Source organism: Lonchura striata, chromosome 3 (assembly GCF_050655825.1).
Source record: "Lonchura striata isolate lonStrDom1 chromosome 3, ASM5065582v1, whole genome shotgun sequence".
In the NCBI taxonomy this organism is placed as follows: domain Eukaryota; kingdom Metazoa; phylum Chordata; class Aves; order Passeriformes; family Estrildidae; genus Lonchura; species Lonchura striata.
Genome location: NC_140705.1, coordinates 38,984,214 through 38,997,603, shown reverse-complemented (window position 1 = coordinate 38,997,603; position 13,390 = coordinate 38,984,214). Strand labels below are relative to the sequence as shown.

Sequence of the window (13,390 nt, the reverse complement as noted above, 5' to 3'; positions counted from 1 at the left end):
TAGACTCTCTCCTTTATAGAGGAAGAGACTCTAAGAGACAGGTCCAGAAAGTGAAGTGAATTATCCTCTTGGGATGGCTTTCTCTCTCCTAACTACAGAACTCTTGAAGGTTAGCTGACTTCTTGGTGGCTAAAGTTACCTGAGGAAAAAACCACTCATGAGTGCATTTTGAACTTCTCCAGGCTGACAGCTTTGGGTAATTATATATAAAATTACAAGTAAGATCATGAACCTGAGTGAAAGAATACTGCTAAAAAAAGATAGGAAGGTACAGAAGATGAGAAAGAAAGGTGCAGATTACTAGCAACAAAAAGGAGAAAAAATACAGGGATTAAAATACTTAAACCTAAAATTTAGGTGGCTTCACAAGGAAGGTTAGGCTGTATTTCAAATTAATTAAATACTTAATTGTCAGAGGCACACCTCTATCTTAACTCACTGACTTTAAAGAAAAACTCAGGGATTTCAAAATGCAAATATTTAAAGTTAGCTTTCCCACACCTATTAAAGTGCACTCAATCCATAGCTGAGGATTTGACTAGCAGGAAACAATGATTATGCTGGCATATCTGTGCTTCAGAAAGAAAATATAGACTTTGCAAAACTCACAGAGAGACATAGACCCAAAAATAATTTGAAAGATTAATATATTGTGGAATAGATATATTGTAGTCACTGGATTGTAAGTCCAGGAGTAATGCAAGTCATAATTGATCTATCCAAGAATTGCAGGATACTCATCCAAAAGGAATTACACACGTAACAATGAAGCTACACATTATAATCAGAAAAATAACATTTTCCAACCTGTTAAAACTTATATAGATACTTTTTTTTGCATTAAATCACATTGGTTTGGGTTAGAGGAAGCTGTAAAAGGTTAATAGGTGAAGGCACCTTCTAAACAGGGAATAATAAATGTCAAGTATTTGTTTTCTTCCATTTTCTGAATGAGGGACGATTTACCACAAACATTAGAGTTTTCTCTGGAATTATATCTATGATTTGAAAATTCCTCAAGGAGCATTAGGAACTATGAATGCCCAGATGAACTTGAATAAATTATATTTTTAAGGACATCAGCAAATCAGTTTTAATGCTACAGAAACCTATGTAAAATAAAAATGTAAAAGCTATATCAGATTAAGTTGAACTATCAAGCTAATCCAGAGATGATTTCTGGGACACAGGACCCATGAAGACTTAAAAGTCTTCAATAGGAAGAGCAACTGGTAAAGAACTTAAGTAAAGATCTTTTTGAGTAAGTAGTAAGTCAAAATTTACTATTTATGGGAAGTGATATGAAGTTTCATCTGAAGCCTAATTCCCTGAACTAAAACATTTTTCTTTCAATTGAACATTAACTTATTTTATTATTTTGCCACTTGAATACCTTCTGACAATAAATGGAGAAAAAGTGCTGAAGTAAATGGAAAGCTATACTATCACAGAGTACACTCTATCTCCTACTTGAAAGGAGAGAGATCTTTAGTACCCCAAACTGGATACTAAGATCTTGCTCTAAAATATTAAAATTATGAAATGTTTCCATTATAAGTATCTTCCTGTATTTCCTAAGTGTTGCTTTTTAATGCCCTAAAATGGACTACCAACTCTATCAACGGATTCCACTTTGCTCCATGCCAAGTTGAGCATTCAGACACCCCCAACACTTTCCAGCCTCCAGACAACTGCAGCACAGTCCAAGCTCATGGAGCTCATGCACCAGCTCCCTCAAGCACTGAGCCTACCAAGGTTCTTGGGCCACAAACCTGTTTTCAAGAGGTAGCAGTCTTACAGTCTCGCCCCACAGAGAGAACCACTATATTTTCTGAGAACACACTTGCCAGAGCAGATGCCACATGAATGGGAGGAAAAAAAAAATCCCAAAAGAAAAAAAAAAAAAAAGATAGAAGCAAGACTTTCTGAAACTGCAGAAAATTAAATTCCCTCTCGGGAAACTGACAAGCCCACTTTATCTGATCTACAGAGAGTATAAGAATTAAGATTTTCTGCCTCCCAGGAGGTTCCTATTAACCAGAAAATATTTGTTATTTGACAAGACAACTTTTTAATTTCCCCCTCTTGGAACTATTCAGTTTGCTTTTAAATATTTATTCAACCAAATAGCAAGCAACTCACTCCACAGACCAATGTTAGTCTGTTCTTCTGTGAAGAAAAGGGGTCAGGTTTAAGTTCCTGCTCCATTAGCTATTTAATCAATTATCCAAATTGGCAAGGTTTCAAGAGGAGAAAGTCACTAACTTCATCCTAAAATAACCATTCAGTGAGTAGCTAGGGCACATTTCTGACCTGAAAATGCCTATGAGAGAAATTTTTTCTCAACTCAGGAGTGTCTTTATATGTTTAAAAGGTCATCCACCTCAGTGGTAAGTGTTCTAATTACTGGATATTTGGGCATCAATTAGCAGCATGTTCTAGTAATTTTGGAGAAAAGGAAGATTGGTCTTATATATTTATTTTCAGAGACCTCTCCAGTGCTGAAAGGAGATACCTTAAAAGTGTAGGTTTTATGTATATTACTGTCCCACCATATTTCTTGAAGTTATTTTTCCTTCTGCTCAATGATTTCTCTGGTTGCCCCTCTTAGCCATCTATCTCTTATGCTTTGTCCAGGAAGCCTAACTCAGGCTAGAGAAAGTCTTTATAAACAAAGTCAGTTCAACATTGCAATGCTTGATGGTTGCATTCAAAGAAGTGTTAGGGAGCTAAAAGCAGACCAATCCACTACACTACTTTTGGTGTCTTGTCCCCATGTTGGATGAAGCATGTTTCATCCATATGAAGCATGTCCCCATGGACTAAAATATGGATGAAGCATCCATAATTTACTGTTTATGAAGTGTATGAGCATCTCTCAGGAAGGTAAGCAGTACACACTGGGTAGTGGGAAACCCAGAGAGCTATGTAATGCCATGGCACTGAAAAGGAACTTTGATACAGAGGAGAGTCTTAATCACTAAGTCTGTTTTAAATTTTACTCAGCCAGAAGTTAAGTGCCTATACAAGATTAAAAAGAGATGCATCTATCTGTTCAGACTTCAGATTTTGTTAGCAAACTAAACTTATTTTTAGAAACTGGAGAGAGAGGAAAAAGAAATGGAATCAAGATTTTTCTTAAACTAAAAGGATAAGAGATGTGCTGGTGTTCTCCTAATGATATTGTGATTTGATTTGCTAGACAAAATACTGACAGAGTTCAATTTTGCTGATTCCCTGCTGTATTTGTGGCACTGCAACCCACTACTCCCAGAGAATGTATTGAGATAAAATGTTGGCCACATGTAGCATCCCATGAACTCTCCCACCATGGTCAATTCCCAAGTCCTCGGCCCCAGCAATGGCAGTAACTACTCACTGCAGAGTCAGTTCTCCTGGGGGAAAAAGCCCATATGGGCTTCTGTGTCAACTTCCCCTGTGTAACATCTCCTGGTTTCTGCTTTCCCTGTGCCCTCACTGGATTGGCATCCCTGGTGGCCACCTCCCTTTCCCTGGACATCAAACTCCTCTGCCCAGCCCTTAGCTCCATTCCCCATCCCTTCCCCTTCTTAAGCTGCCTTCTCCACGTGTTTATTCTCTTTTACCTCACTGGGTTCCCTTCAGTCACATGTGATATCCTTCACTGGAATAAAACCTGGCAAAAAGAGCCTTTCTTGCCTCTGTTGCTGAGCCAGCTGGGGGAGTGTGGAGTGAGGTCTGGCTGTGTTGCCAGAAGGCTAACTCAGCTTGCTTTTCCACAGGAGAGGCTTGTTGGGAACAGATTATAGGCAGCAGCAACCACATTTTTAGCCACACCTGCAGGAACCATGATCAGAATTAAGGAAATAAATGTTTATTTGGCCACACAATAGTGGGGAATGACTCTTTAGCCTAATGCCTGACACAGCTGACTAAGAAGTGAGTAACTGATTGCAGTACTTGGTCCATGAGCCAGAACAATGAAATATTTACAGTTCTCAGACTTGTTTACTTTTCAGAAGACTTTAGGGCTCTCCTAGGGACAGAAACAAATAAAAATTTCAAGGCTGAGAACTGAGTTAGGAATGTGCAATTGCAGGACAAGGTGGTGGAGTTTGTTGTTGGGAACCTAGGAGAGTGCCACTTGGCTGGGAGACACAGTGTTGGTTTGCAGTGAATGAATCCCAATTGCCATACATTGGTTAGACTTGGAAGCAGCCATGGTGCGCATGGATTAGATTTCTCTTGAAGCAAAGTAATCTGGAAGCTCTGATTAAAGTCTGTATCAAATGTACTGTAACCTGTAGTGGGGACAAAAGGATCTGAACTAATTAGTCCTTTGAATAGCCTCAAACTACTATCAGTATAATAGCATTTTGTCTGAGACAACAAACTAGATCTAGTCTGTGGTAAAACATATTGATCACGCTTAAATATAAGGACCTCCACACCAGATGCTTTGGTCTACTGCTCTGCTCCTATTGTGCTGAATTGGTTGCTAATACAGGCAAAAACATCCAAGTCACATTTTCTGCTACCTAAAAACCTCTATAGAGCTGTAAGTCTCTGTGTGGATTTTGCCTTCATTCATCACAGATAATTGCTAGTGAAAACTTCAAATTTCCCCCATTTTTTCTCTAGAGCAAATAAAATAACTTTTCAATAATTAAGTAAGAAGGAATAATTGGGGGAAAGATACAAAGGACAAGATGGAAATTAAGAACTGAAATAAAACAAATATTTTTTGTTTCATTATTTTGCATATTGAGGAACAATATGCAGGAAGAAAGTTTCACAGAAGTTAAGAAAATGTTAAATAATGACTAAGAGGGAACAAACCAGAAAGGAAAACAGGTGGTAATTAATCAGCAGGAAAATGTTATATTGAAGCAACAGTTTGTAGAAAGCTTAAAAAAATATGCATACCATATATATAGAGAGAGAGATAATTTTTGTACATTCAAATGTATACATATCAGTAGATAAGTTATCTAGACTGATCAGAGACTATCTTCCCAAGTCTATACCAGCATTTACTCATTTCTGGTGAAGTAATCTATGATTATCACACATTACCTCCCCTTCATGGCATCAAAATTGTTGCCCATATTTTGAGGGAAATCTGTGCTAAACTAATTTTGTATTATCTGAGGAGACATGGCTGGAGCTGGGGATTGGGAACTTAGAGCCTTGGCTTCCATGTGTATCTGTGCTTCTCTGGTCTCCAGGGAGGGATAATTCTGAAGTTATTTTTTTTCTACTTACCTGAAAACCATAGATAATCCATAATCATTACATGGCATTAAGCACTTACAAAAACAGGACACAAACATCAAAATTACTTATTCTATAACAAGCCAGTGAAAGGAACAAATATCTGCATAGTAATGTGAGCAAAAAGAATTACAAATTAGGCTAAACCAAAAAAGTTCAAGAAAAAAAATCACTTCATCAATCTACCACAGCAGATTGCTCTATTGGAAAACAAAAACCCCAAAACTGCTGAGTTTCAGGGAGGAAGATTTTAACCAGGTTGGGTGCCTGAGGAGATCAGCTGCTATTGCAGACCAGAAAGAAGTATATATTTGTGTGTATGTACATATATATACTTTTAGATACATGCATATTCCTTTGTAAGTGTGTATATATACACTAAAGAATTATATATATGCATATGCATGTGTATAAACACACACACACACACACACACACAGAGTCTATATATATATATATAAACTAATTATATGGTTAAGGCAAAGTGATACTGTTCATCAAATTAAACTACTGCTGTTATACACTTTAACACAGAAAGCTGCAGGTTTTCCAATATCTTCTGGTAGGACATGATATAATTCCTCTAGATCTACAGCTGCATGAAATTTATCTGGGAAGAATGAAAGACAGCTTGGTATTTTTACACAAAAAAAAAAAAGTTGGAACTCTGCAAATTTCAAGAAAGAATTGTTTTGAAAGAGGTATATTTGTAAGGTTTCTCTTCTAAAATATCTTTCCACTGCAGTGTCTTTTTCCATTTTAAAGAAGTAACCAATTGGTTTGGTTTTATCATAATCAGTCTTTTAAATTTATCTACCACTAAGTTGACCTAAAGGAGAATTACTGACTGAAAAAAAAGTTCCAGTTCTTAAATATTCAATTTATGGTTTTGCTCTTTTGGAAAACTAGTTAAACTGTAAAATTTCCATAAATGAAATAATGTTTTCAAATGGCTGAGCGCTTCATTGATAATGTAACAGACTCCTGTCCTTTTATTGAATTGATTCATTCATACTCTAGTTTGCATGTGCACACACATAGCAGCCACCTTCCTATTTATTTCATTGATTGAATCAAATTAAATTATTTTCAAGCTCATGCTGGGTTTTATTGACTGTATAAAAATTCTCAGCCTTGAGTTTCATAGGAGTGCTGTTGTGTTTCACTCCAATGCAAGCAGCGTGGAGGTCCTTCCCATTGAATATTGGTGCCACTTGCCATGCAAGGTTTAAACGTCTATTGTCTGGAAAGATCTATAAACCAGATGTAATTGTTTGTTTTGATTTTGGTTTTTTGTTTATGATTTTATTTATGTTTATGTTTTGTTTTTGCTTTAAAAATACAGATGCTCTCATCTATTTGTGCTTGCCTTCCCTAGGATGTCTGTGGAAAGAATTTTCATCTCAATTGGGCCTTAAAGGAAACATACTTCTATCTATATGCATTTTAACTGCCAAAATATTTTAAATGCCATTTTTAAATTTCTCATAGCTTTCTCCCTCAATATTCTTTAGTTTGAAATACTGTCAGTTTGTGGCAGGTGGTCACACAGGCCAGTGCTGGAGGTCCAGCAGGTAAGGAAGCTATGTACACAGTACTGAGGCTTAGTGAGGTCAAATAATTGGAAATTTTGTCTGTGTTCCCCAGGAAGCTCTGCTGGGGAGGCAGCTGGTACTTCCTGTGCTCACCAGGCATGCTGTCCAGAAAGGGTGGCTGGTAAGCATCTGTAGGGAAGCCATGGAGACCATCCAAGCACTAAAACTCAATCCCTTCCTCGAGCTCCTACCTTCCAACTCTAAGACCAGCCCTAACACTGAACATAGGACATCAGCTGTCTTGGTGTAGCTGGTTGAGGTGAATGTTGTTTGTGGCAAACATTCTTTTTGGAAAGTCCCCTAATTTTTGCAAGTTCTAGAATGAGCAAGCTTGTTATGTTCCCAAAAAGCCATTTGTTGGATACTACTGCATTTTCTTTCTCCATTTATCTAAATGAGGTTGCTTAAAAACTCTTTTTTAAGTCTGGTAGTTGCAAGAAACTAATTACCATTTGTGTCAGAGCAATCTTACTTCATTATGCTTAAACATTGGCCTTTAAACTATGGGTATTTAGAACTGCTGAACAACAGTCTTAAGCAGCTAGCTTGTGAAAATCTTCTATTGTCAGCTTAAATAAATCATAAAATCAGTATAGCCTAGGTTGATAGCCTTGTCTGATAAATTTTATTCCAAACATAACATATAGGCAATAATTTGATTGCTTTAAGTGTAGTTGGGTGTCCTCTCATTCCATTTAAATGCAGTACTCATCAGCAGTGGCTATAAAATATTTACAATTTCAAACTATAAATTGCAATTTATGCTTTTCTGTTTTTCAAGATAAATTAGTGGTCTTCTATTACTGACCCTCACTACTAATTTCAAAGGATTAACTATTTCCATTGAAAAATAACTCTGATGGAGAATTGCAGATCAATTTCTACCAAAAGTTCTATCCTCTCCCTCTAAGACAAGAATTTCACTGCTTTGCCAAAGACTCAATTCTGATAAATTCAAAGTACTTGCCACATGAGTAACTTGATGTACACAATCAGTTAATTTATTGGAATGCACACACTCCCTTTGCTCTGCATCTACACAAATAATTTTCAGATTGATGCATTCATTCACCACAACCCTAATTTTAAGGAAGGTGTTTCTTTTCTAGTTTAAGCCATGGAAGAAACTTTACTGAAGTCCTATCTTGTCAGAGTATGGAATCCATTCATTTTGTTTCCCATAACTGAAATAACTTTGCTGGGTTTAGTTTGAAAGAAAAAAGATTTCAAAAAAGAAATATTTAAATTGCCTCTGATATGCTGGTATGTGTATTACAATATACATACAATACCTTTTATTCTATCCAAAATGTTTGCATGAATAAACTGTTTTTTGAGGACTTCTAAATCTGTGTCTTTTATTTCCAAAGGAGAGATGTGAAATTTGAAATGTCATGCTGATAAACAGGGAAAACTGGTTTTGTTGCTTTGTGAGCCTGCTTCACCCCATGGTGTCTGGCATGGTCTCCTTGCCACCTGCGTCCATCTGTTTTTGGTTAGGAATCTGCTCTGGGTACTGCTGTTGGTACCTGACTTCACAAGATGTGGTGACTCATTTGAAGAAAGTCTTTGAATATACAGGGAGTTAATGCTGCTTAATTTTAAAAATAAAGGTTCTTGACAAATACAAATTCCACCCCACTCCCACCAATATTCCATATTTTAAAAAGCCTATACTCATTGCCTCAGTGACAAGAATATTTTTGATGGAAGCATTTGTTTTATATCATTTTGACAAAGCTAACCTCCAAAACTTAGACCTTATGGGTCCCTGCCTCTCACCTCTGTTCTAACACTGGAATGGGAAAACAGGCTTTCCTGCAACTTCAGCTCTTACACACTTTCTCAGTTTGAAATTCCTGTAGTAGCTGCCCTGGTTAAACTAAGAGGAAGAAGACATCTGTAGAAAAGACAAGAGATCTTTGAACAGATGGATTATTAATTAAATATTCATTTTCAGTGTTGGTGGCTTTCCTTAATTCAGTAGCATTATTTACATAGTAGGTTTGGATTGTAGCATAAAATGATTACAATAGTTTTAAGCTGATTTTTTTCCCAAAAGACTACTAGGTTTAAATTAGACAAAATAAGCCATTTTACATAAAGATCCATGATAAATAAAGTATGTTTATTTATTTAGTCTACACTTGTTTTTACATTTAAGTATTTATATGATCTTTTAGTGGTAGATATGGGGGGAAAACCCAAAACTACAAACATTAGTATTAGAATGTTTCAATTTAGCCATGTATGGGAGCGTATGGTGGGAGCGTATGGTTAAATCATTTTCTACTGTCAAATCAAAAATGCAGCATTATTATTATTTGGTAAAGAAATACAAATCTATGAGGCTGTTTGCTCACAGATTAGATATGTATTCCAGAACCAAATATCTGGCATTTACAGTCTCTCTACAAAAAAAAAAAAAACAAAAACAAAAAAACAAACCAAACCAAAACAAAACAAAAACAAAACAAAAACCAAAACAAATCAAAACAAAAAAATCTGTGAAAGCACTTTTTAAAACAAAATAAAAATATTTGTGTTGTTAATTCATTTCTCTCTACCTCAGTTTCTGAAATACAAATAAGCATTTCCAATAAGCTATTTTTGAAGAACTAAATGTCTCATGGGACTGGATAATCACATTTTTGGAGCCTTTCACCTCTAGTTCACTGATTCAAATACAGCCAACATGCAACAGTGATGGAAAATCATTATGATTTGAAAGCTGGTTTGTGGCCTGTATGAAATGAACAGGTATTTCACTCCATTTTTTAGAGGATCCTGAGCAGGCACTTGGCACTTCTGAAAGCACTGATGCTGAGCTCCTTGCAGGATCCAGTTGGGTCCCCATGGAGTCACAACCAGGGCTGAGGTTATCAACTGAAATCCCATTCCAGACAAATTTCCTCAGTACATTGATCACTTGGAGCAAATTGGTCCTTAGCCACCTGGAAGATCTCAGTGGGCAAACTTTTTTCCCATGTCAAGAAGCTAGTGAAACCAGGCTGAAGTGGCAGATCATTCTGGGGTCACCACACTGCACTGTTGCTTCCTGTGCTCCACAAAGGCTGAGTGAAAACAGTTTCATTTTCCACTTCTGCTAATCTGGTACTTTGTACTTTCAATTGGCATTAGTTATACTTAATTTGGGGAGAAAAACAGCAGAAAAATGTTTATTTCTGTTTATTTCTGCAGAAAGTCACAGAATAGGTGACTTCGTCTCTTTCTTTAGATAGAGGTTCATCCATAGTTATGAATAGTTAATAAAATGTCCTTTATTGAGATAATACATACCATATTCTAGAAAATTTGTCTGACAACATTTTTTTTCTCATCATCCACAAATTATCTCAGTTCTGTTTCCCAGGCTTTATATCATCTTTTAATGATTTGATCTCCTTTATGCTCAGAACTTATCTTCACAAAACTTGCATATGTTTTTAAGAAAATAAAGTAGGTTTTTTTTCTGACCATTTAATATCTTGTATTAGGAGTTTCCTCAGAGGGAAGAAAGAAAAGTCTATCTTCATTAACTACTAAATATAATGTGGGGAAATTAAAACATTTGGATGTCATGTCAGCTATATATGTTGTCTTCGATGATGTCACATTTGATTTTCTTTTTTTTATGACTTTTGACAGCATCATATTAAAAATTTGATTGCACTATGACAGTACAGGCTTTGAATTATTCAGTTTATAAGTGCAGTCTTGCAGGAAGACTGTTTTGTATTTCTTGCCATTTCTGAAAAACTGACATTTAAAAAAATGTAAAAAGAAAGAGAAAATGGTTACCAATCACTAATTAATTATTTGAGCTTGGCAAAGGCAACATCATTTTAATAAAACATCACACAAATTAAAACCAGATTAACTATAATGTGCCATGTTTTTTAAAACTAATTTGAAACATTATTCTCAGGTTGACATTTTGGCCCTGAGAAACAGATAGCAAGCCTCCAATTCATTTTCAGTGAAGTCAGGACTTCCTTCCAACTGTAGAAAGACCATACCTTTCTAATCTGATTTCAATAACTATCACTCTGAATTCTTGTGGTACTTAGTTAATTACCCATCTCTTCTCTTAGCATACATTCCACACTATTAATGTTTACTGAAATCAATGGGGCTTTTTCTTTTTGACTCCCGTAAGGGAGTCAAACAGTTAACATTGGAGTCTCTTGGGCAATTTTTGCAACTCTTTCAGGATTTATACTGTGCTTTTCCCAAGATGTCTTGTTTTTGCCAGCTTTCTTTTTTGTTCCATTTTACTACTGTCTCATGTTAAATAAGTGCAATCTGTTGGTTAGTTTGTATCAAATAACTTTATTTGTAACCCTTTTCAGAATGTCCAAATTTGTCTTTTCTTCATTACGACTTAAGGTTATTTTTAAATCTCTAAGGATATTTTTAATCACTAAAGATAGAAGCATCTACCCTCCATCTTGATTAAATTAATCTAGTCCTTTCAGATTAGAACCTTAAAGCAAATAAAGCAAAAAAAAACAAAAACCAAAAACCACATTTTAAGAAATGTGTTATTCCCACTCCCTAATATGAAATTTTTGTGCTATCTGATATGAAGATATCATACAAAGTCAAACCTTTTTCCAGTAAACATGACTATTATTTGGTCATAATAAAGCTGCCCCTAAAAACATGTATTATTCTTTCTCACAAGAATTATCTCAGCTGAGCTGTCTGGGCAGGTAAGAACTGTAGGCCTGACTACTGCTTAGGAGGGTAAAGTGTGGGCTATTCCATATGAGATACAAAAGAAATCCTTCCAGCTATGATAATGGGGAAAAATACAAATGATCTTTTCATGTTCCCATTCTTCAAAAATGGATAGCAGAGTTGTCTTTGATTCAGCTCACAACAGTGCCAAGGGAGAATCTCATACTGATTTAGCTGGGATCAGAATCATGACGAAAGTTATACTACAAAATGGGCTTGCATTCCCTCAGAAATACTTGATGTTTATTCAAGAGTTCTGTCTGTCATTAAATATAGGTATTTTGCTGTTCTTCATCTCTGTTCCAGCATCTCTAAATTCCAACTCAAAGATAACAGTACCTATTTTCATTATAAGCAGTGAAAATTATTTATGGATCACTTACACTACATTGTTTTAGTTCACTTATTTAACCTGAATCTAGCCTGTTTCTAGACATGAATCACCCTGGGACAGCATTTTTTTAAACTTAAATCAACATTTACACATTTGTGTTGCTTTCCCACTGATAAGCCAAACATTTCAAAATGTACAATTGGAAACAAGATATCACAATTCAATAACATTTCATTCTGCAATATCAATATCAGTCTTCAAATATTCTGATGGAAATAAAAATGCAGGAGCTGCCAGGACAAAAATCCTCTGTCCTTATCATTTACTGCTCAATCTCTACCCAAGCAAACTCTGATCGAAGACAACAAATGGTATCTACAAAAGTGCAGAGTAAAAATGTCAAAGTAGTACAGCCTGCTACCAATTTTATGAGTTTTAACATCCATCCTCCTCAATGGTTTCAGGGTTTAAACACTGTGTCTAAAAAACTAACTAAACTGAAATCAGAATCAGACTGTTTCTCTTAGAACTATATGTGTTTTGGCTTAGAATAGGCTGACCACTAAATGTGATAGAGAAACTTACTTCCATAATAGCCTTTAAATCTTATTGTTTCAGACTGCCACCAGCTGTGGCAGGTAAGATGTGCTGAAACCATTCAGATGAGTCTCGTAGATATTCCTCTCTGCATTACAAGGAGAAAACCATCATCCTGTGACTTGCACAGAAAAGCAAATCTACAGAATTACAAGATATTGCAAATGATGTGCTTTACTTGTATGTAAGAGCACTTGAATCCATTTGCCCAGTCTAATGCAGGACTAAAGACATTCTCTCCAAGTAAGAAAAAAGTGTCAGTAAAACACATGAAAAAGCACAACTCACAATCAAGCTAAAATTCTGACAAAATTTAGCAAAAAGCAGGAATTAGGTATGGGGGAAAGACATTTTACTCCAACCTCCTCCAGTCATTAGCTTTATCACAGCACCAGCTTCTGGAGAAGGGAGTGAAGATTGAGTGTGAATCTTATATTTGTATTTGTTCTCTATTTGTCAAAGAGGCACGAGACTGCTTTATTATCTTTTTTGTCCTTTCTTTCTTTCTTTCTTTCTTTCTTTCTTTCTTTCTTTCTTTCTTTCTTTTTATTTTTTTTTATTTTCTTTTTAATTAAGGCTGTTTCCAGGTCTTTGACATTACCCTGTGCCAGAGATAAAAAAAAAATAAAAGAAGCGAGGACCGCTGCTGCCATAACAACCCTTCGACAGGGAACTACTGGGATACAGATAGTTACTATACTAGTGTACCACCAGCCGTGTGCATCATGACACATAAAAACCAGAAAACCCTTTTCAGAGACAGCATCCCGTCGTTTGCACTCGCGGCTCTGGGCAGCGAAAGAAGATCAAGCAGAGACTTCTAGCCCACCCCCCCCACCCCCCCCTTCACTTTATTTATTTAATTATG

The 13,390-nt window shown here is 36.0% G+C and overlaps 1 protein-coding gene across 15 annotated transcripts in view; it reads right to left on the bottom strand.

Moving 5' to 3' along the window:
* Window positions 1-13,390, bottom strand: part of FUT9 (fucosyltransferase 9) — a 104,355-nt gene that overhangs the window by 88,820 nt on the left and 2,145 nt on the right. For 4 of the 15 annotated variants that reach the window (XM_085574851.1, XM_085574861.1, XM_085574860.1 and 1 more), the window contains exon 1: window positions 1-13,390. This exon is cut by the window's left edge and continues 16,404 nt beyond it. The exons of the other annotated variants lie outside the window; for them this stretch is intronic. The gene's annotated coding sequence lies outside the window, so the exon portion shown is untranslated. 15 annotated transcript variants of the gene reach the window in all.